Source organism: Lissotriton helveticus, chromosome 7, assembly GCF_964261635.1.
Source record: "Lissotriton helveticus chromosome 7, aLisHel1.1, whole genome shotgun sequence".
NCBI lineage: Eukaryota > Metazoa > Chordata > Amphibia > Caudata > Salamandridae > Lissotriton > Lissotriton helveticus.
The window spans coordinates 75,284,706-75,309,061 of NC_136068.1; the positions used below are offsets into that span (position 1 = coordinate 75,284,706).

At 45.1% G+C, this 24,356-nt stretch overlaps 2 protein-coding genes across 8 annotated transcripts in view; both read right to left on the minus strand.

Annotated features, from left to right (window-relative positions):
* LOC144768106 (tyrosine-protein phosphatase non-receptor type 6-like) overlaps window positions 1-24,356 on the minus strand; it is an 848,841-nt gene that overhangs the window by 34,157 nt on the left and 790,328 nt on the right. The gene's annotated exons all lie outside the window — the stretch shown is intronic.
* The window catches only part of LOC144768104 (tyrosine-protein phosphatase non-receptor type 6-like), a 269,710-nt gene that overhangs the window by 34,157 nt on the left and 211,197 nt on the right, over window positions 1-24,356 (minus strand). The gene's annotated exons all lie outside the window — the stretch shown is intronic.

The following is a 24,356-nucleotide window of genomic DNA, read 5'->3' on the forward strand; positions in this document are numbered from 1 at the left end:
ACCTAAAGTGCCAGGTTGAGTTCTTCACCAGTGGCACTGTGGTGGGTTTGAAAAAGTGTGACAACAAACAGTACAATAACAAATTACTTATGGGAGTACAGCCCTCAATTGAAATATGTATTTACTCTGCCTGGCGCTTGCATCCTGCATTCTATCCTTAGTGGGTGGAGTGTTCTAATAGCATTGTAGCCCTTCTGCCTTGGGCCACATTGAGGGTAAAGACCTTATCCCTCGTTATAGGGCCTTGTCTGACGACTGAGCCTATAACTCAGGAAGAGGGCCTTTAAGAACTGTTTCAGCCTTGGCGATGGGGAAATAGCACTGAAAGGTCTTTTGCCTTACCAAGTATGGAGCCCGTTTAGTGTCTTTGCCACCATGGCTTGCATGGTGTTGGAAGAGGCAGTTAGGTTTCTGGCTGAAGTAACTGTGTTTGGGCCGGTGAGGGAGGAGATAGCTTGGTTTAGAGCTAACAGAAATCAGTGATGCAGGAACAATTTTCAGAGTGGGTATGCTGCCATCAATGTTACATCACTGAAGTCCTAGCCAAATCCAAGCTTCACACCTTGCATAATTTATTAATTTGAGAGTTTTTTATAGCGCTAGCTAGACCCAAAGGTATCAGAGCGATTTACAACAGTAAATGTTCACATCAAAAAATAACAAGTCTATACAGAGCATCTGAGTAAGACAGCTTTAAAACAGTAAACGTTCACAACATAGATTACTAGTCTATACAGAGCATACGCGTATAGTATAGTAGACATTCATTATAGCGCTAGGTAGGTACATGAGGGAACTCATAAGAGTCATAGTTGAACAATACAACATCAAGTGGTTACAAAGTCAAACAAGTATAACACAAGGACGCATTGAGGAATGGCATTGGGGACAGAACAGGAGACTGAAAGATTCATGTGTCCGCCCTGAAGGAACCGGTCAAACTCCGCAATGTAGTTTTGCCCACGCTTGAGCTGAAGTAGTTGTTGAGGAGTAGAAATTTGAGGTCCCGTGGACAATGCCTGTTAAGGTGTAGCATATGAGCCAGACCCGTCCAGCAGGAGAGTGGCATTGGTGTGGTATGGAGCCAGTGACGCATTTTGAAGAATACTTCCGCAAATCTATTACTTTTACAGACAGCACATTTTATATTGAAATGCTGCCATAATTCGTACAAATGTGCAGTTTTACTGATAATACCACAGTGCGCACACGATAACAAATATCTATTATTTCTATATCACTAAGCGTCTTGATTTGTTTGAATTCTATTAAAATCACACTTCAGGATTACAAAAATTTGAGAATTTCATTTGTGCTTTTCAAACTGCTGATATATTTAGAAATAGTTGTACATTTTATTTGATGGTATTCCCAGCCTACACCCCTTCTTTTTACTCTTCCTGAACCCCAGCGAGGTTATCAAATAGTTTGCCTTACAGAATGTTCTAACTTTGAAGTAAGAAGGAAAAGTGAACACCAATCTCCATGTTAAAAGAAAAAGCAGCAATCTGTCAGAAGACATAGCCGGACATTTGATCTGTCTTTTTAAAATAAAAAGAAAGTTTTTATTGGCATTTCAATCAGCGTACATTTGACATAAATGAATGTTGAAGGGATTTCGTATAGCATGATTGATCTCTGTCTTTGAACACACCACGAGTGGGTTAAGATAAAAACAAAACTTAAAATCTTCTCTATTTTCATTCACTTTTAAAACTCCCACATGGTTATTTTGGGGATGTGCAGCACCTCCAGTAACCCAAATTCCAGCAGCTATGATGGAAATGTCAATCAAAGGTACGCTATAATGTTGTTCAAGGGCAGTTAGTCCAGCGAGTGAACTGTTCTGTCACAAAGTCTGATCGCTAGGGGATTATCCAATGCATGACTTGGGCTCCAGTGTTAAGCGGGAGGTAACAATTAGGCCTGGGCTGAAAACTATGCCACGCTCGCGGAGTGTGTGTAGTTTGCGCAACTACGCGCTATACGAATTGCACATAGCACAGTGCAAAAACGGGTAGCGTAGCTGGCATTTTTTTGCTCGCTCGCGGACCTCAACTTCAAGTTGGCGACCGCGAGCGAGCAAAACCAACATCCCGGCAAGACTTTTTTCTCGTTCGCGATCGGCAACATCAAGATGCCGATCGCGAGCGTGGAAAATAAACCTCCCGACGAGATTCTCAACACGGGGAAGTCAGGTTTCTCATTGCGAGTGGTCGCGTATGCTCGTGACTGCTCGCGATGAGAAACTACCAGTCCGCGTTGAGAAAGCTGCTGCTAGAGTACAAATCTACTCGAGTGGCAGAAAACGACCGCTCGCACTGTGCATGATGCAGTTTGCAATGATTGCACAGTGCGGACCAACATCCGGCACTGTGCAATCATTGCTAACTGCATTTTCCCTACTGCACTACGCACTTCGCGTAGCGTGTGCAGCGCAAAGTGCACTTAGAGTAGCTACGCGTAGCGCTACTACGCGAACTATGCCCAAGGTTAGTGACAATCACCAAAGCATCTGACCTGAAAATTTACGAACACCTTTCCAGATGTCAAAGTATGTCTGCCGATACGTAGCGCCTCCAAGCGGTCTTCTGGAGCCCGGGATGGACTGTACTGCTGAATACCGACCCCCAGAATATCATGGGACAAGAATATTGAGGACAGAATATCGAGGGACAAATATTGAAAGGTAAGTGCATACAGAGAAGCAGAGATATACTATACCTAGCTCCACTTCTACGTACCTTGAAAATATAGGTACTGCGTAGGTACATATATGTGGACTTAGGTATAATAAATCTACACTTACTTTCCAATCTTTTTAGATAGTTTCTTGTTAAAATTGTGCCTCTTTGATAGTCTGGGATGGATATTTAGGGTTCACACTCTAGTGTTGCACAGGTAGGCTGACCTGTGTTCTGAGGCTCACAAAGGTGCAAGGCGGGGAATCCATGACCGGCAAGCCGGATGGAAGGTTCTCCTTACAGGGTAGTCCCTGGCCAGTCTTCTTGAAAAAATGTGCTTTCATCTTAGCTCAAACCTTATAAGGTGAGTCGATCTGGACCAAGGGTTCCGTTTGGTCTTTGCGAATCATCTCATCCACTCCCTTTACTAAAAACGCAGCAAGTGCCCAGTCTCATTTACTTTGAGGGAAATAGCCAGGCACTTCTAGCTGGGCATTATTAAAGAAGCGTTCCCATTCCGAGGCTGTTACATCCTGTCACCTGGCTGGACATGTGCAGTCTCTTGGTTTTCGGAGCCTCAACTAAAATACTATTTACCTTACCAAGCGCGTTTGTTGGCGTTTGGTGCCCTCTTGTGGCCATTTATAGCGCTGACACAAATCTCGGCATATGGTGAGCCTGTTTGATTAATAAATCGAGGGAAAAAACACACACCTGATTCTCAGATCGATTGTTTATTTCCGCGGGATGTCTGTTCACATGATTTTACGTTAAAGGGCTAAGGGTCTGATTAGGAGCTTCGCGGGCAGGGTACTTTGCCAGAAATGTGCTGTGTAAGCATGGCACAAGTCTTATAAAAAGAAGTGGGGGGACTGACAATATGCAAATGACCTCATGACGTCACGTGATGAACGTGTCACGGTGTCTGAAAATTACATGAATGAGTGAAGGTGTGTGTAGACGTAGGAATCAGTGAGTGCGTATGTAGTAACTAGTATTGGTGTGTCAATGGTTTCAGAAATTATACTCTGTATTTAACACTGGGTGAAACAGAGGTTATATTAAAATGTGAGGAGATGCATTGTATTGTCACATGAATGATATCATCAGTGATGTGGTCATTGATGTCAAATGAGATGTCATCAGTGATGTCATCAGTGATGTCATTTGAGATGTCATCAGTGATGTCATCAGTGATGTCACTGACCATGTCATGAATGATGTAATATGTGACATCATCAGCAGTGGATTGCGAGTGCGCGATATATAGTTAGTGCAACTAACTATATATGGAATTTCAATGGTTTTGTGTGGGTAAAATAAGGTTTTTTAAATGCTAATTCCTAACGATATATGGTCTATAACCTATGGTTTTTTCAGTGAATTTTCAAGGTTTTGTAAATGCTAATTCCTAACTATATATGGTCTATAACCTATGGTTTTTTCAGTGAATTTTCAAGGTTTTGTAAATGCTAATTCCTAACTATATATGGTCTATAACCTATGGTTTTTTCAGTGAATTTCAATGGTTTTTTAATAGCAAATATCATAAGCTGTCGAATGTCAAGTACGTGGTAAGTAAAAACATTTTCGTGTTTATGCACACTGATCTGCTTTGAATGCTGCCCCCCCCCCTCATTTCTATTAGGAGTACTCTCTCTTTGCAGATAGTGAAAGGTAGTTAACGCAGGCCTTTGCCCCCGTTGTAATACGTCGTGCCTGCTTCTCTCTCCATTTGATTGATTGTTATCCAAGCATTTACTGTTTTAGAATTGGTTCTCTTTGGTTCATTCTCTATTTACAAACAAACACAGAGTCGCAATACTCTGTTTAGTCTTTGCAGATAACGAAAAATCGTGTAAAAAAACAAAAGGAATCAAGCAAAATCAGCAGGCCACTAATGGGATCTCTTTTTGACCTCGCTAAAATAGAAACATTAAGATCAACCCCTCATGACAAATACGAAACTAGTGAGATGAACTGAACTCCACACCATGATGGCTGCAATACAGCTCGGCTCCGCCACCCACCCCGCCCAAAATAACGATAAAGAGCGGCTGCCATGATTGCTCGCGGAATGGCCACGACGGAGCTACGAAATGGTGGTGCTCTCATGCTAACGCCAGCTTCAGTCTGAAACATCCAGAAACACTGTAGACTACCAATTCGATCAGTTCCAGTAGCGCCCCAATGTAACCCGGTAGAGAAGAACTAGCCCTCCCCTCTTTGACTGATGGTTCTTGTTGCCTGTCCCTTCTGTTGTCATTTAACAGAACTATTTAGCCTGCTGAAAGGGGTTGTGTTCCGACCGCTGGTTGGTGGAGACATTTTGACTATATTCTGGACCTGCGTTGTCGCGTAATGCGTCATATGACGCGCCGCGTTAGCGCATCCGGAAGTCATCCGGGGCGCGACGCGCAGCGCGTAACGTAAGCATAACAGGTCATGTGACTTGTTAATAAAACTTTTCATTGGTTCATTTTACTTTTCTTATTCTAATGATGAAAGGCTTGGTCATATGACCTAAAAATTACGCTTTTTATTACTTCCGAACATTATTTTTTCTTAAATATATGTTATAATGTTCCAGGCTAATGTACTTTCCTGGAAAATTTACAACTGTCCTGCAAGTAAAATATATTCTTTTTTCGAGAAAAAGGGCGTTTCTTCGTCCCATGACGGAGCCGTTGAGCAAAAGAGGGTCGATCTGCTGTCTTAGTCGCCGATACGCCTGAATATGAGATTCTTATCGATCACTTTATGTTGCAGGAGTAGAAAACACAACAGCCCTTGACCATTTATCTTTACTGCGTTCCTGCGTATTATACCTTTTACCCTTCATGTGATTGGTCTGCTTTATTTCACTTGCCTTTTAATGATTCTAAAACAGTGACTATTATTAAAAACTTTACCAATGTATATACTACTACCATGTTTTCTTTTAAAAACCTTTATTGTGAAAATTTCATTATACAAATACGAGCCTATAACCACGTGGGCCGGCCACGGAGCAAACTGTAATCGTATATGATGAGTAGACATTTACACTGTAGAGGAACGTAACGGGCGGGCCATTAGGTTGCAAGAACTAAGGTGTCTAACAGTTGCGGAATCGGTGGACGTACATTTTATAATTAAAATACGACAGGGCCAGTTACAATAAAATTATCTAGATATACATTTGCGGGCAAGTACCATGCGTGACGTTAATTCGAACTTTCAATAGTACAGTAATCAATAACACATCAGAACTTAATATCAATAGGGATGTCGAAATACTCAATCAATTCTCATCCCCGCCCGCCATGTGCTTCAAAATTGCATACGTATCTCGTGATTTCAAGGTTCTGCAACCAGTACACAACAAGGAGTTACGAGTCCCATTTATTCCGGCGCCATTTTGGGCGAGGACGGGCAGGTCCAGGATATAGTCAAAATGTCTCTACCAACCATCGACTATGATGATGTTCATATGCTGTATTTATAGAGTAACACTCATCTGTCCACATGAAATTAATTTGCCACAATCTAAACATGTCATTTTAATCTTTGCAAAGTTCTTCTAAATATTTGGGATCGTTTCCCTTGCCTCTGATGCTGTCAGTGCCACTTCTTTGATGAATGTACTGGCAGGTCGGGGGTTCTCCTCCAAATCTCTCTTTTATGCAGCACTATAATTAATTGGTGCCACCTCTCCATATGGCGATGCATGGTATAGTTACCATAACTATATTTTTTTTCGGTTCCTCTGGAGAGTACATCGTGGCAGATGAAGCGTATAACGTACCGGGCATTTACCTTTTTTTGCATGTAGAGGAAAGGAAAAAAAAATCGAGCGTCCGAGTTCTAAGGTGTCCCAGGGCCATTTTAGTGGACCAGGCCCAAATCCAAAGAACAGGCCGCCATTTTGAGAGTCCTGTTGCAGCCGCCTGTCGCTGTAGCATCAAGAGCGGCCAAAACTCAGCTGAATGGCAACTGAAACGGTAAAGGGGCGCCCCACTACAGCAGACGAGCGTCCACCTAGGAAGGCCCGTTCACGCCGCCTCCCCCCCCCCCTTCGGGCACCCCACGCCGTTATTCGGAGCAGTATTGTAGGATGGCCACACCAGTGCAGCAACTTGCTAGACACCACCTCGGTGGTAACCGAATCTCAGCGCCTTGTGGTGTCTTCTATTCAGAAAACATTGTTGTGCTGCCTTCGACCTATTCGCCGCAAGTGCACACGCAACTCAGCTGCATAGCTTGCTAGACACCACCTCGGTGCTAACCGAATCTCAGCGCCTTGTGGTGTCTTCTATTCCAAAAATATTGTTGCGCTGCCTTTGGCCCCATTCGCACATCGGTCCGCTACTGCCGCCATCTCACAGGCCAACGGGGCGCCCCACGCCGACTTTCAGCATTGTAGGATGGCCACACCAGTGCACCTTACTAGACACCACCTCGGTGCCATCCGGATCTTGGCATCTCAGCGCCTTGTGGTGTCTTCTATTCAGAAAATATTGTTGCGCTGCCTTTGGCCCCATTCGCACATCGGTCCGCTACTGACGCCATCTCACAGGCTAATGGGGCGCCCCACGCCGACTTTTACCATTGTAGGATGGCCACACCAGTGCCACAACTTGCTAGACACCACCTCGGTGCCATCCGGATGTTGGCATCTCAGCGCCTTGTGGTGTCTTCTATTCCGAAAATATTGTTGCGCTGCCTTTGGCCCCATTCGCACATCGGTCCGCTACTGACGCCATCTCACAGGCCAACGGGGCGCCCCACGCCGACTTTCAACATTGTAGGATGGCCACACCAGTGCGGCAACTTACTAGACACCACCTCGGTGCCATCCGGATCTTGGCGCGTTGTGCTGCCTTCGGCCTATTCGCACATCGGTCCGCTACTGACGCGAACTCACAGGCCAACGGGGCGCCCCACGCCGACTTTCAGCATTGTAGGATGGCCACACCAGTGCTGCAACTTGCTGGACACCACCTCGGTGCCATCCGGATCTTGGCGCGTTGTGTTGCCTTCGGCCTATTCACACATCGGTCCGCTACTGACGCCGCCTCACGTGCCAAAACGGGGCGCCCCACGCCGACTTTCAACATTGTAGGATGGCCACACCAGTGCGGCAACTTACTAGACACCACCTCGGTGCCATCCGAATCTTGGCGCGTTGTGCTGCCTTCGGCCTATTCGCACATCGGTCCGCTACTGACGCGAACTCACAGGCCAACGGGGCGCCCCACGCCGACTTTCAGCATTGTAGGATGGCCACACCAGTGCTGCAACTTGCTGGACACCACCTCGGTGCCATCCGGATCTTGGCGCGTTGTGTTGCCTTCGGCCTATTCGCACATCGGTCCGCTACTGACGCCGCCTCACGTGCCAACGTATTTTCTCCGCATTTTATACCCTATGCCGCATAACAGGTCATGTGACTTGTTTATAAAACTTTTCATTGGTTCATTTTACTTTTGGTTTCCTAATGATGGAAGGCTTGATCATATGACCTAAAAATAACACTTTTCATTGGATGAAAACTTTTTTTTTTCCCAAACGATGAAAGCCCCACCTTGTTTCTGGATGTTTCTGACTGAAGCTGGCGTCAGCATGAAAGCACCACCATCTCGTGGCTCCGTCGTGGTCATTCCGCGAGCAATCATGGCAGCCGCTCCCCACCAGAAGCCTGCAGGAGTCGGGGGCCCCCAAAACTTTTGTTGAATCCTCAAGGCGGAGGGGACGCTTTCGAGAATGGGGTCCAAGACCTAGCAGACAGTCGTCCGATTTCCAAGGTGTCCCAGGGCCATTTCAGTGGACCAGGCCCAAAAAGAAAAGAGCCTGCCGCCATTTTGAGAGTCCTGTGGCAGCCGCCTATCGCTGCACCGCAAGAGTGGGCGCAACTCAGCTGAATTGCGGCTTTTCACACAGTGGACCAAAAGCGGACGGAATGGCAACTGAAACGGTAAAGGGGCGCCCCACTACAACAGACGAGACTCCACCTGGAGAGGCCCGTTCACGCCGCCTCCCCCCCCCCCCCCCCCCCGGGGCGCCCCACGCCGTTATTCGGAGCAGCATTGTAGGATACCAAAACCAGTGCGGCAACTTACTGGACATCACCTTGGTGCCATCGTTCTGCTGCCTTGGAACTATTCGCACAACAGTTTGCTACTGATGACCCACCCCCCGCGACGCCCCACGCCGGATGCCGAAATCAGTGCGGCACCCAGGCAACATCACCTGGGTGCCGTCCAGAAATCTGGACATTGTGCTGCGTTGGGACTATTCGCACAGCCGACCGCTACTTCGTTGTTTTTCCCTAAAAATGTTTATATGTTTTTACTGTTTTTGTTTTGTTGTATATATTTATAAGTTATTAAAGTTTTATAATCTTACTACTTTGTTGGAGTGCTATATATTTTTAATGTGACACATAATTGTAAAAACTTTGATGTACAAAGAGTCATCCCTGGAATCTTCCGCTTCAGGCTCGGTCCCCTCCCCAATCACAATACAGGATGGTTTTCAGATAGTAGGAACGCGTGTGCTGTGACGGATCTCATCGAGTGTGGGCCTTGATCTACTATAACTCCTTTGAAGAGGGGTGATTCTTTACAGCTGGGGCCATAAACTACATCTGCAGGGCTAGCTGATAGCCTAGGACCGGCCTGGACAATCGGACACAGAGGAAAAGGAGTGTCAGAGGGTGCGGTAGTGAATAGGGCGAAAGGGAGGTGTCGGGCGGGCACAGGGTGTGATTCTCAGGGAAGAACAGCGCAGATGGGGGGAGGTTTATTACCCATGCATAAGACAGAGAGCGGGGGTGACCAGTGCCTGGGGGAGATGCTTGCGAGGGTGGGGAGCCATGCTAAGGATCGACAGCGTGCAGAGAGTGGGTCTGGTCAAGTCATCTAAAATGGCTGCCGTGCACGACAAAAGTGTGGCATTTGAAAAAAGGCAAGATGGCGCAGACAATGTTTTTCAACACTTCCTGATTTCCTTCGAATCGAACGTTAACAGACGTTGGGGCATATTACCAAAGTTAAGCGATATTTATCCCTAACGATGCTTAGCAACGAATTTTTTACCGCTAAGCATCGTCAGAAATTATCGCAGATAAACCTTGCTATTATCAAGGTTTATCGCAAATGCCATAAAAAACGACCGCAATGCATTAATATCGCTGAAAACTCAGCGATATTCATGCATTACCGACCTAATGCTCTTAGCCATGTTATCCACCTCCCATTGGATAACATGGCTAAGAACTGCTCAGGGCAGGTGGTAGCTTTTGGAGATATTCGCGCTTAGCGCGAATATCTCCAAAAGTTGGTAATAGGAGATAGCGATGTTAGCGACTGTTTCAAGTCGCTAACATCTTGGCATGCCCACTTTGCATGTCATTAGTGATAAATATCACTGACATGCAAAGTGGGGCCCAAGATGGTCGCTATCTCCTACTAGCGGTCGCTAACTGGTGTTAGCAACAGCTAGGTAATACAGAGATAATTTTATCTCCGCGAAGCGGAGCGCTGTTAGATATATATCTTTTTTTGAACGTTAATTTCTCAAAATCCACTGAAGCACATATATTGAGACCTAGCAAAGGCACATCGAGCTACCAGTCCCTACAATTTTGCCAAGTTTCGTGCAAATCCATTCAGCCGTTCGATTATTATTATTATTATTTTTTTTGCCCCGCGGGCCCTTTTAAAACCTCCACATCAAACCTAGGGGGTCAGGGAGGATCTACTATGCCCCCTTATGGTCATTTGCCCCTTCGCTTTGGCCTCCTCTTGTCTCTCGATCCTACCGAGAGACAAGATGGCGGCCGCTACGGACTGTTTGGAATGTTTACAGACGCCGGAGAACCAATCAGCTTCGCAAAGCTCCGTTACGCGAAAAGTACGCGAAGCGGAGCGCTGTTACAGATATATATCTTTTTTTGAACGTTAATTTCTCAAAATCCACTGGAGCACATATATTGAGACCTAGCAAAGGCACATCGGGCTACCAGTCCCTACAATTTTGCCAAGTTTCGTGCAAATCCATTCAGCCGTTCGATTATTATTATTTTTTTTTTTTTTGCCCCGCGGGGCCCTTTTAAAACCTCCACATCAAACCTAGAGGGTCAGGGAGGATCTACTATGCCCCCTTATGGTCATTTGCCCCTTCGCTTTGGCCTCCTCTTGTCTCTCGATCCTACCGAGAGACAAGATGGCGGCCGCTACGGACTGTTTGGAATGTTTACAGACGCCGGAGAACCAATCAGCTTCGCTTCACAAAGCTCCGTAACGCGTAAAGTCCGCGAACCGGAGCGCTGCCTGGTCCGCTGTTACAGATATATATCTTTTTTTGAACGTTAATTTCTCAAAATCCACTGGAGCACATATATTGAGACCTAGCAAAGGCACATCGGGCTACCAGTCCCTACAATTTTGCCAAGTTTCGTGCAAATCCATTCAGCCGTTCGGGCTAAAAGTGATGCCAACCGCCCTATGGAAAACTCAATGTTAAAAACACGTTTTGGGACCCCCCTTTTTTCTCGGCCCCCCCCTTGACGAACCCCCCCCAAATTTTCAGGGGCTGCTCAGAAACAAAATGTTCAATGTTCCTGAAAATTTCAGCCAATTCCGTCCACAAACGCCAAACTTATTAGACATAGAATTTTCAAAAATCCCATAGAGAAAAAATCCTAACTATATATACCTACTGGCTACCGCCAGTAGGTAATATATATATATATATATATATATCTGCAATACCTCGCAGCGCTCCACCAGTGCAGTGAATAACAAGGCATGGACCATCTCTTGTGCAGTATGCTATTTATTATCCAACAAACAGCTCAGTCATGACGCGTTTCGGCCGTCCCTGCGGCCTTGGTCACATGACGATACATAATTTTCAGCCCATTTTTAAAGTGCTAGTGCATCACATGTCAGGAATAGACAATGAAAAAATACTGACGGTTTTAATACCCTTAATGTCTTTGAATTATATTGCCACAATTTCTATCTGTATGAATACAGTAAATCCTTTGTGCAAAAAACATTTCATAATTCACCTCCATTGAGATAAGCTCATTATTACGGGCAGTACCATTGCAAAGTTTATAGAATTCTTATTCTTCTTACATATCCAGTCTATATCCCGTAGCTTAATAGTTCATACTAAATGTGTTTGACATGTGTTTACATAAAAGATGCCTAAATGCAAAACAAAGTGCTCACCACAAAGTGTCTAAGTTATACAAAAACTTTTTAAAAAAAGAGAATTATTTGCTCTTAGTCAATTGCACAGGAGTTTGTATATGCATGCTATAGGTCACGTGCTATCAAACCAACAAGTTTTACTCACATATATAAGAACAAACACATCCCCATATATACAGTCGCCTTACTATCACCTAGAGGTGCCATGTATCCGATTGGAAAACATACACATTGTATCATACATAGAAGGATCCCCTTCTATGATCAAGTTAAAGTGACTTGGTGCAACAGTACAATGAGGGTAAAGTGACTCATGCTTAATGCTTACTAAAAGATTTAATTAATGAAACCTCCAAAAGTATTATACTACTACTGGTGGAGTTTCTACTGATAATTCAATTTCATTGGGGACTTTCGGGGAAGAGGAGTCAGGTATTTCCTAATCTTACAAAAAGGGCAGTATTTCAACAGGAAAAAATCAGTGCAATATACGAATCAATTAATTACATATCACTATTCTATTCATCTGTAAAAACCATGTTTAATGATAAAAACAGATAAAAGAATACTAGCACAATACAAGAACAAATTCAATATATCAGACGAGGATATCGGTGACATAATAAAACCAAACAATCTAAAATACATATGGATAAAACTACCCTAATGTTTAGAGGTCGGCTTATATTAACTGTAGGTCACCTATTGTGAAATGTTGTACACCAGCATATATTCCTAATCCTCTAATAAAAAGGAAAAAGGGGGAAATAAATATACAGTTGGTACAGAATATGTGCAAAATACGCAATTCAATATCCTAATCTAAAAACTTGTTCTAAAAAGGCTTACAGAGTGATACATATCTAATTATTCCATTCTGACAACCCCCGTGGCCTCTGTTTATAAATATGTGTGGAGGTCCTCTGTAGTATTAAGGCCTCCGGGCCACTTAGAGTCGAATTCCAGAATGTAATTTGTTTCAGTTCTTCGCATGTTGGCCTCCCTATCCCCTCCTCTCTTTGTTATCGGGATAGATTCAATTGCATAATATTTTAATCCTTGGGTCTTACTGTTATGACATGCCTCAAAGTGTCTGGCAACTGGATAATTTTGATCTTTGTTCGTTATAGCACGCAAATGTTGCAGGATTCTTTTATGAACCGGCAACTTGGTGCTGCCAACATACTTAAAATGACATTCACATTCTAAAACATATATACAATATTCGGTTTTACATGTAAGCAATTGTTTGATTTCTCGAGTTGCCTTTGGGATGACTGTAGTATATTGCTTAGTGTTCACCCCATGTTGGCATGCCTTACATGCAAAGCATTTGTAGAATCCCCTACTAACAGGTCGGCTGGGCTCTTTTTTCAGGCATTCCTGACTTTTCTTAGTTAAAATTGAGCCCAGGCTCATACCTTTACGATATGTTATTGATGGATTGGCGGGCATCAATTCCCCAATAGTAGGGTCATCTTGTATAAAATGCCAATTGCGTCTAACTATATTCCTTAATTCCCTCTCTTGTTTGGAATAAGTCAGAACTAACCGAACTGTATTGGTGTCTACACTCTGGATTCTTTTATCTTTGGGGGTATATTTGAGGAGATCACTTCTAGCTTTTTGTCGGGACTTTCTAATGGCTGTTTCAACTGTTCTTGTGCTGTAGCCTCTTTCCACAAATCTATTTAAGCTCTCTTGCTGTTTCTTGATCATATCCCTATCATCACTACAAATACGGCGAATGCGAAGCATTTCGCCGTATGGGATTGATTTGATCAGGTGTTGCGGATGGGCGCTTGTCGCATGTAACAGTGTGTTACCAGCTGTCGGTTTTCTAAAAAGGGTAGTACTAAGAACATTACTTTTTTTAAAAACCTGCACATCTAAAAATGTCACCGATTCCTTGCTAATACTAGAAGTAAAATTCAAATTAAGATCATTTGCATTTATTTCCTGTATAAAATTTAAAACACTGTCCTCAGATCCATGCCACACAATAAAAAGATCATCAATAAAACGAAGCCAAGAGACTATGTTGGATGTGCAATAGTGCAAATACTTTCGCCTGAGGACCAGTTCCTCCCACCACCCCATAAAGAGGCACGCATAGCTAGGGGAGAAACTGGCCCCCATGGCTACACCCTGAACCTGTTGGAAAAATTGATCATTAAACATAAAATAATTGTTTTCCAAACAGAATGTAAGCATTTCCAGAAGCATTTTTGTGTGATTAGAGAGTTCCATAGGCCTTCTGCTAAGATAGTATTCACATGCTCGAAGGCCATCCCTATGTTTAATACATGTATATAGGGAACTTACATCCAATGTTACCAGAAGATAGTCCGATTTCCACTCTATGTCGTTTAGTTTCCGCAAAAAATCACTCGTGTCCTGGACATATGAATTTAATGATTTCATGTGTGCCTGTAGAAAATAGTCTATATACTTTGATAAATTTTCCAAAGGTCCACCACATGCCGAGATAATTGGTCTTCCCGGCGGTTCAGTTAAACTCTTGTGGACCTTTGGGATGAAGTATATATATGGGGTCAGTGGGTGATCTTGTTTTATGTACTTGAATTCATCACCACTTAACATCCCTACTCCTTTCCAGGCTACCAGGTTTTTGTTCAGATGCTCCAACATTGTTCTATATTTTTGCGGATTACTTCTTCTGTAACAATTCATATCATTTAACTGTCTATATGCTTCATGGAGGTAACTCGCAATTGGCCATAGCACGATATTTCCTCCCTTGTCAGAGTTGCGAATTACCAGCTCAGCATTCTGTAGTTTTTTTACCAATTGGTTCAGTTTTCTCTCTTGGCTAGTATATTTTTTCTCTCTTTCATTATTTACACGGGCCAGTTTCTTTATTTTCTTCACCACAGCTTCACTGAATGCATCGAGCCCATCACGTGTTGCCAGTGGAATATATTTTGATTTTGGTTTAAACGGAGTGATGGGTTTTCTTTGATCACTTAGGTTCACTCTTTCTTGCGTTCCCATGTTGTCTTCACTCCCCAACTGGCACATATCGTGATACAGTCCCATGTCACTTACTGTCAATTCCCCCTCACCCCCACCTGATATTGGGGGCTCACTAGTTATGCTGGATTGTTTGTGCACAAATTGCTTTTTAAGTTTCAATTTTCGTATATATTGGTATACGTCAGCCCTTGTCCTTGTGTAGCAGAAGTTTGATTCTGGGCAGAAACTAAGGCCTAAACTGAGGAGTTGTTCTTCCGCTCTTGTTAGTGTCACAGAGCTCAAGTTTATTATGGACTTGGATTCCGTTAATTCCGTTGCCGGTGCCTTATTGACCCAATCCCAAAACTCATCCCCCTAAACCCTAAAAACACCCTTGCCACACAAATACCTCTACCCATCCTAAAAACACCCTTGCCACCCAAATACCCTTACCCACCCTAAACCCTAAAAATAGCCTTGCCACCCAAATACCCTTTCCTACCCACCCTAAAAACACCCTTGACCTAAATATGTTACCCACCCTAAACCCTAAAAACACCCTTGCCACCCGCAAACTCCTACCCACCTTAAACTCTAAAAATACCCTTGCAATCTAAATACTCGTACCCACCCTATGCCCTAAAAAATACCCTTGCTACCCAAAATCCCTACCCACCCTACACCCTAAAAATACCTTGCCACCCAAATACCCCTACCCTCCCTAAACCCTAAAAATAACCTGCTACCCAAATACCTTCACCCACTCTAAATGCTAACCATACCCTTGCCACCCGATACCCTCACCCATCCCTAAAACCTAAAAACGCCCTTGCCCTAATATATATACACATATATGCACACATATATATATGTAGTTGGACATCAACCATCAACAGTCAGACGATCCAGCCATACCCCCCCCCCCCCCCGCCACTCCAAAGACAGGCGCAGCCTGAAATCCGGGTGCTAGTGAATATTTACATTTTTATATTTCTCATAGCAACACCTAACATGGAACGCCTACGCGTTTTGGCTTGTGCCTGCAACCGGATATAGATATATATATATATATATAGATATATATATATATCTATATATATATATATATATATACACACACACACAACATATATATTTATATATTATACACTTCCCTGCGAAATACTTACATTTTTGTTGCAAAGGCATAAGTGTAGTAAAAATTTGCAGGGCAAAGACAGGCCTGGTAAAGTCATGTGTGGTAATAAATGCGTGGTAATGGTAATGCGAGGTATTGACCGCGTTGTAAATGCTGTTTCCGCTTGTATGTAGATTTTTCTTAGGTACTTATCGTGCAATTCTGACATGATCCAGATCTCCCAAACCTTCGGTGACCACTCCAAGTCTGTCAACCTGTACTATCATTGAGACAGCCTCAGTCCTGAAGGAACAGAGTGAATGTCCAGGCCCCTGTAAAACAGTTTTTTGACAACTTACATGTTTACTGTCACTAAGCGGGAGGAGTTAGCCGTCGACATCTTTAGGCAGGGAACTGGATGAGGGAATAGTAACCCCAAAGGTCCTAATGTAACAACAACCTCTCCGAGCAATCTTATAATTCAGTACCAATCATTGGAAAAAACCCACAAAAAAGAAATTCGAGAATGGTGGGAAGCGACCTTGTTGCAGAGGTATTTAGAATGCGATAGAATACCCAGAGGTTTCCACATTTTCACAGTCCCATCCTAGGAAAACCCAGACCCGCAACTATTAAAGGAATGGTCAGAACGGGAAACGTCCTTTACAACGGAACTTATACAACAAAGTACCGTTACGACGCAGGTTTAACAACGAAAGTCATTACAACGACTTTCGCTAATAGTTTAATTTACTATCCAACACCTTCCCTACTATCCACGGGAACTGGAGTTGGAATAGTAAATTAAACTATTCACTATCCAGCGCCCCCCAACGCAAGTCGTTGTAACGACTTGCGTTGTAAAACCTGCGTCGTAACGGTACGCGTTGTAAAAGCACGCGTTGTACCGTCATACATCCGGTCGGAACACACTTCAGAGTCAGCAAACGGGATGATAAGAATCCTAATCAAATATGCCTGGAGCGATCGAGACAAACTACTAGAAGAGATAAAAAACGTGAAGAAATGATCAGCAAGGACAAAGATACAAAGCAGAGTGAAGAACTTACGAATTCTATGATGAAACGCTTGAAAGACTATGAAGCCATCATTCGCCGACATAAGCAGACTAAATTGCAAAGAGACGAGCAAGATTATGCTACAGGTCGTATCTTGACTTTTGAACGGAAATCTGATGCCCCCAGAAAATAGATGAGCCAGCAAGGTGCTACCACCGCCTCCAATTGGGAACACATCCACCACAACAACAACAAAGAAACGAAAAACAAGGCGTGGTAAGAAAGGAAGGAGGAGAAGAACGTACTCCGAGTATTACCCCCAGCAGGGGGAGAAGGGGCAAATGGTAGAACCCAGAGAAAAAATGACTATAATTAATCTCTCGAACAGAATACTCACTCGGGATGAAACAAAAGTCTTACAACTGGGCTTAACCGTTTGCCCCAGTTCGGAGTTTGACTATGCACAAACTTGCATTGATCTCTTCAAGTATATCAGTAAATTGAAATTACAAAAGATTTTTGCTACACCCTAAAAAAACAACAGATGGGTTAACCTATGACACGGATGATACAGACCTTCTAAGTGGGCATGACTTGGAAACCTTAATGACACTACAAGCGTTAAAGATTCCTCGAATACCACGGAGGGTGGTGAGGAGAATGCCAATATGGATGCATGTCTAACAGAAGCAGGGATTACACAATCTAGTGGAAAAAGCAACTTGAAACGAAAATCAAGTGTAATTCTACAGATCCCATTTGATGCCATCGACGTTTTCAATGAAGCCATTATCACCAATTTAAAGAATCTGGCGAAGGAAAATGATCATCACAAACGCCATTATAATATCCCGAAAAAGCAATGGCAAGCGATCCAATCACTAAAAGAAGATGACACTCTGGAGATCAAACCCTCCGATAAAGGGGAAATGTTGTGATTTTCAATAAAAATCATTATTACAAGGAAGCCATGAGACAACTTAATGACAGGGAATGCTATTTGCCCATTAAAAGAGTGGAGTATGTGGAGTGTATTAAAACATTTCATCAACACCTGTTAAATTGGAGGGACGAAGGAATGCTGGATCAAGATAAATATTTATTCCTGAACAACCTGTCCTCCAGACCTTTTACCACCTCCCTAAAATCCATAACGACTTGGGTAATCCACCGGGGAGACCAATTGTGGCTTTTATAAACAGTCTTTTGGAGAATACATCAACATATATTGACTCTTTTTTATCGCCCTTGGGCAAAGATTTGTCCTCATATGTACGGGACACTCAGGATTTTCTGAGACTGATTTAGTGCATTGTATGGGAGAAAGATATGTTACTCATCACTCTTGATATAACTAGTTTATATATGTGCATAAATCATGAGCAAGGTATCATCACAGTCAAATGGTTTCTCAATAAGAGATCTCTCAAATTTCAAAAACATAATCTCATACTCTATACTACCCTACTATATTTATATATTATTGTGAGAAGGGACCCGGCGGAGCTTACTCTAGGGCTGGACTACGAGACCCAGACTTCCCTTCGCGAGCAGGACGCTGTCCAATCAGCCACATCCCACAGGAACACCGGACGGCGATACATGCCTCTCCTCTCTTTCCACAGCGAGGGTCAAGGTCAAGAGGAGGAGCTACGGAAGAAGGACCAATGAAAACGGACGCCAACCAGGAAGAGGGGTCGCAGAACGTCGTGGAGGCGGATCCTGAGACGGACCACGCGGAGGACGCCGAATCTCGGAGACGGGTACCGGAGCTGAACGCCGAGAGTCAAGACAGCGTTCCTGAGCGTGACGAAGAGGCGGGGGAGACCGAAGACCGCTGGACGGAGGAGTGGTGGTGTCCCCCGGAGGAGGCTGGAGAGCGTGCCGTGACTCAGGAGAGTTACGGCGGGGCCGGTGAGTGAAACTGGTCCTGGGTACATTGTGGGTTGCTCGCTGTTACGGGAGGTGGGTGGTGGAGCGTATATCGTGGGAGGAGGGTGGAAGTGATTTAAGGGGAAGAAGTGCACAACCGCATGCCTACACGAAACGGACACTAAAAGCAGCAACTTGGTTTTCTCTTAGACTAGTAATTTTGGTCTACCCAGTTGTCTCTGCTACCTTATCTCCTGGAACTTATCCAAGACCTACCCTCCCTCCTTCTCACCGACCATCACGCCCAGACCCTATTCACAACCTGAAACCCCCACTTTTCCCATCTCTTGAGCACTACCCAGATGTAGGAAAAGGGCTAATACCGAACAGACGTACTGACAGCTCCTTTTCTCCTTTCCTCTCGGTACCTCCGGGTAAACCAACGCCACGGAGCCCCCATCGCCCCAGGAGCCACATCCTCAGGCTGAAGAGGGAGAAACAACGCTGAGTACCACGGCCAACCCTTCCAAAAGTAAAGAGACAGCTGCTGCGGGAGGAACATTAGAGCCTATTGTGCAACCTAAGACTGTGACCACTGATAATAAAGGCGCTGTTCGACAATATATTCAGCCTCCGCGTCTGTATATCCGACCTGCCCTCCCACAATTATGCACTGCCCTGTGAAATACTTACATTTTTGTAGTAAAGGCATATGTGTAGTAAAAGTTTGCATGGTAAAGACAGGAGTTGTAAAGTCATATGTGCTGTAATAAATGAGTGGTAATGGTAATGAGAGGTATTGACTGCGTTGTAAATACGGTTTCCCCTTGTATGTCGATTTTTCTTACGTACCTATCGTGAAATTCTGGCATAGATCCAGATCTCCTGAAGCTTGTGAACACTCCTAGTCTGAATGACCCCATATCTAAGCAGACAAGAAAAATCTCACACAGGTGTTTATTCTCAAAGGTCAGCACGGCGACCATATAAATCCTCAGACCGAACATGTGAAGCAAAGGGTAGAAGCATCCTATCTTTGTCAGACATGCTGGTTCAGGCAACACAACAATTGTCAGACATCATCAGAAATCAGTCAGATTGACGTGAATAGTCATAAAAAGATGAATGTACTGCAGTATCCTTTCCCCCGGAATGGCTAGGTGTTCCGGTGCATGGAATGTTGTCGGTCTGTAGAACATGCCTTTTCCTGTATCCCACTAGCATCCGAAGGAAGGATGGGAGGGGACCTGGAGGCTGAGCTGGAATCATCAGTAATTCCTTGTAGGGTTTAGTGTTACATAGGTACTTGAACTGTGTATGTAACTTTTAACACTAATACACTCACTCTATGCTATAACAAAATATGTGAAGAACACTTCTTTCTACCAGCGCAACATACACTAACACTATTAAAAGACAGCCCAGCCCTAATGCAGAGACAATGGTCTGGTGAGCATGTGCTTGTCATGGCCATGCCGCACGCTCATCCCTAGCAGATAGGGCACTCTCTGCGCTTCCTGGCGCTCTCTCAGCCCTGTACCCATAAAATTAGGAAAGGGAGGAAATGTGAGTGTTCTGTAAAGACAAGTTTTTTAAAAATGCCCTCACCCACTAATAGTGGCATGCTTCATCATAGGGCTGCTACAACATCCCTGTGTAGACCAATGTCTGGGATGAGCAAGGGGAAGGGTGAAGACAGTACAACCAAATAAGTTGGGATCCTTGCAGCAAAACACAAAGAGAAAAATAGTAAAGGTGGAACGATAAAACTATCTTAAGGATGTCCTAAACTGTCTTTATTCATGGACTCCCCGGACAGGATTTAAAAGCATTCTACAGACGACAACAACATGCAATCATCCGAGCCCAACACCATATGTCGATCTAATGCTAAGTGTAGTATCTGCAGCTCATATGCCTCGAACATAAAGTTTCCTTAGGAAATATTAATCCAAGTTACAATGACGTTTAAAGTCACACTCTATGTGCATTCACACGGAATTCCAAATTTTACCATGTTTATCACTGAGACTGGCATGCAAGTGGGAGCATCCCTTTGTAGTGTCTGCAATGGAAGGACGCCACCTTCTAATGCCTCTCGCTGCTCCATGTATCCCTGTCAGATAAGTCACTCTCTGCACTTCCTGCTGCTCTCTTATGTCTACTAGATACGTCACTCTCTGACCTTCCTGGCACTCTTTCATCCCTTGTAGATAGAGGACTCTCTGCACTTTCTGCCGCTCTCTTATCCCTAGCAGATAGGTCACTCTCTGAACTTCCTGGCACTCTCTCATCCCTGTCAGATAGGGCACTCTCTGCAATTCCCGCTACTCACGCCTCTCTAGCAGATAAGGCACTCTGTAATTCCTGCTACTCTCTCATCCCTTTTCATATAGGGCACTCTGTAATTGATGCAGCTCTCTCATCCCTTGCAGATCGGACACTCTCTGCAATCCCTGCTGCTCTCTCATCCCTTGCAGATAGGGCACTCTCTGCAATCCCTGCTGCTCTCTCATTCCTTGCAGATAAGGCACTCTCTGCAATTCCTGCTGCTCTCATCCCTTTTCATATAGGGCACTCTGAAATTGATGCAGCTCTCTCATTCCTTGCAGATAGGGCACTCTCTGCAATTCCTGCTGCTCTCATCCCTTTTCATATAGGGCACTCTGAAATTCTTGCTGCTCTCTCATCCCTTTTCATATAGGGCACTCTGTAATTGATGCAGTTCTCTCATTCCTTGCAGATAGGGCACTCTCTGCAATTCCTGCAGCTCTCTCATCCCATGCAGATAGGGCACTCTCTGCAATTCCTGCAGCTCTCATCCCTTGCAGATAGGGCACTCTCTGCAATTCATGCAGCTCTCATCCCTTGCAGATAGGGCACTCTCTGCAATCCCTGCTGCTCTCTCATCCCTTGCAGATAGGGCACTCTCTGCAATTCCCGCTGCTCTCATCCCTTGCAGATAGGGCACTCTCTGCAATTCCTGCTGCTCTCATCCCTTTTCAGATAAGACACTCTCTGCAATTACTGCTGCTCTCTCACCCCTTGCAGATAGGGCACTCTCTGCAATCCCTGCTGCTCTCATCCCTTTTCAGATAGGGCACTCTCTGCAATTCCTGCTGCTCTCTCATCCCTTTTCAGATAGGGCACTCGCTGCAATTCCTGCTGCTCTCTCATCCCATGCAGATAGGGCACTCTCTGCAATCCCTGCTGCTCTCTCACCCCTTGCAGATAGGGCACTCTCTGCAATTCCTGCTGCTCTCTCATCCCTTTTCAGATAGGGTACTCGCTGCAATTCCTGCTGCTCTCTCATCCCTTGCAGATAGGACACTCTCTGCAATTCCTGCTGCTCTCTCGTCTCTAGAAGATAGGACACTCTGCAATCCCTGCTGCTCTCTCATTCCTTGCAGATAGGGCACTCTCTGCAATTCCTGCAGCTCTCATCCCTTGCAGATAGGGCACTCTCTGCAATCCCTGCAGCTCTCTCCTCCCCTGCAGATAGGGCACTCTCTGCAATTCCTGCTTCTCTCTCATCCCTTGCAGATATGGCACTCTCTGCAATTCCTGCAGCTCTCATCCCTTGCAGATATGGCACTCTCTGCAATTCCTGCAGCTCTCATCCCTTGCAGATATGGCACTCTCTGCAATTCCTGCAGCTCTCATCCCTTGCAGATAGGGCACTCTCTGCAATCCCTGCAGCTCTCTCCTCCCCTGCAGATAGGACACTCTCTGCAATTCCTGCTGCTCTCTCATTCCTTGCAGATAGGACACTCTCTGCAATCCCTGCAGCTCTCTCATCCCTTGCAGGTAGGACACTCTCTGCAATTCCTGCAGCTCTCATCCCTTGCAGATATGGCACTCTCTGCAATTCCTGCAGCTCTCATCCCTTGCAGATAGGGCACTCTCTGCAATCCCTGCAGCTCTCTCATCCCCTGCAGATAGGACACTCTCTGCAATTCCTGCTGCTCTCTCATTCCTTGCAGATAGGACACTCTCTGCAATTCCTGCTGCTCTCTCATCCCTTTTCAGATAGGGCACTCGCTGCAATTCCTGCTGCTCTCTCATCCCTTGCAGATAGGACACTCTCTGCAATTCCTGCTGCTCTCTCGTCTCTAGAAGATAGGACACTCTGCAATCCCTGCTGCTCTCTCATTCCTTGCAGATAGGGCACTCTCTGCAATTCCTGCAGCTCTCATCCCTTGCAGATAGGGCACTCTCTGCAATCCCTGCAGCTCTCTCCTCCCCTGCAGATAGGGCACTCTCTGCAATTCCTGCTTCTCTCTCATCCCTTGCAGATATGGCACTCTCTGCAATTCCTGCAGCTCTCATCCCTTGCAGATATGGCACTCTCTGCAATTCCTGCAGCTCTCATCCCTTGCAGATATGGCACTCTCTGCAATTCCTGCAGCTCTCATCCCTTGCAGATAGGGCACTCTCTGCAATCCCTGCAGCTCTCTCATCCCCTGCAGATAGGACACTCTCTGCAATTCCTGCTGCTCTCTCATTCCTTGCAGATAGGACACTCTCTGCAATCCCTGCAGCTCTCTCATCCCTTGCAGGTAGGACACTCTCTGCAATCCCTGCTGCTCTCTCATCCCTTGCAGATAGGACACTCTCTGCAATCCCTGCAGCTCTCTCATCCCCTGCAGATAGGACACTCTCTGCAATCCCTGCAGCTCTCTCATCCCCTGCAGATAGGACACTCTCTGCAATCCCTGCAGCTCTCTTATCCCTTGCAGGTAGGACACTCTCTGCAATCCCTGCAGCTCTCTCATCCCTTGCAGATAGGACACTCTCTGCAATCCCTGCAGCTCTCTCATCCCCTGCAGATAGGACACTCTCTGCAATTCCTGCTGCTCTCTCATCCCCTGCAGATAGGACACTCTCTGCAATCCCTGCAGCTCTCTCATCCCCTGCAGATAGGACACTCTCTGCAATTCCTGCAGCTCTCATCCCCTGCAGACAGGGCACTCTCTGCAATCCCTGCAGCTCTCTCATCCCCTGCAGATAGGACACTCTCTGCAATTCCTGCTGCTCTCTCATTCCTGGCAGATAGACACTCTCTGCAATCCCTGCAGCTCTCTCATCCCCTGCAGATAGGACACTCTCTGCAATTCCTGCAGCTCTCATCCCCTGCAGATAGGACACTCTCTGCAATCCCTGCTGATCTCTCATTCCTTGCAGACAGGGCACTCTCTGCAATCCCTGCTGATCTCTCATCCCCTGCAGATAGGACACTCTCTGCAATTCCTGCTGCTCTCTCATTCCTGGCAGATAGACACTCTCTGCAATCCCTGCAGCTCTCTCATCCCCTGCAGATAGGACACTCTCTGCAATTCCTGCAGCTCTCATCCCCTGCAGATAGGACACTCTCTGCAATCCCTGCTGATCTCTCATTCCTTGCAGATAGGGCACTCTCTGCAATCCCTGCAGCTCTCTCATTCCTTGCAGACAGGGCACTCTCTGCAATCCCTGCTGATCT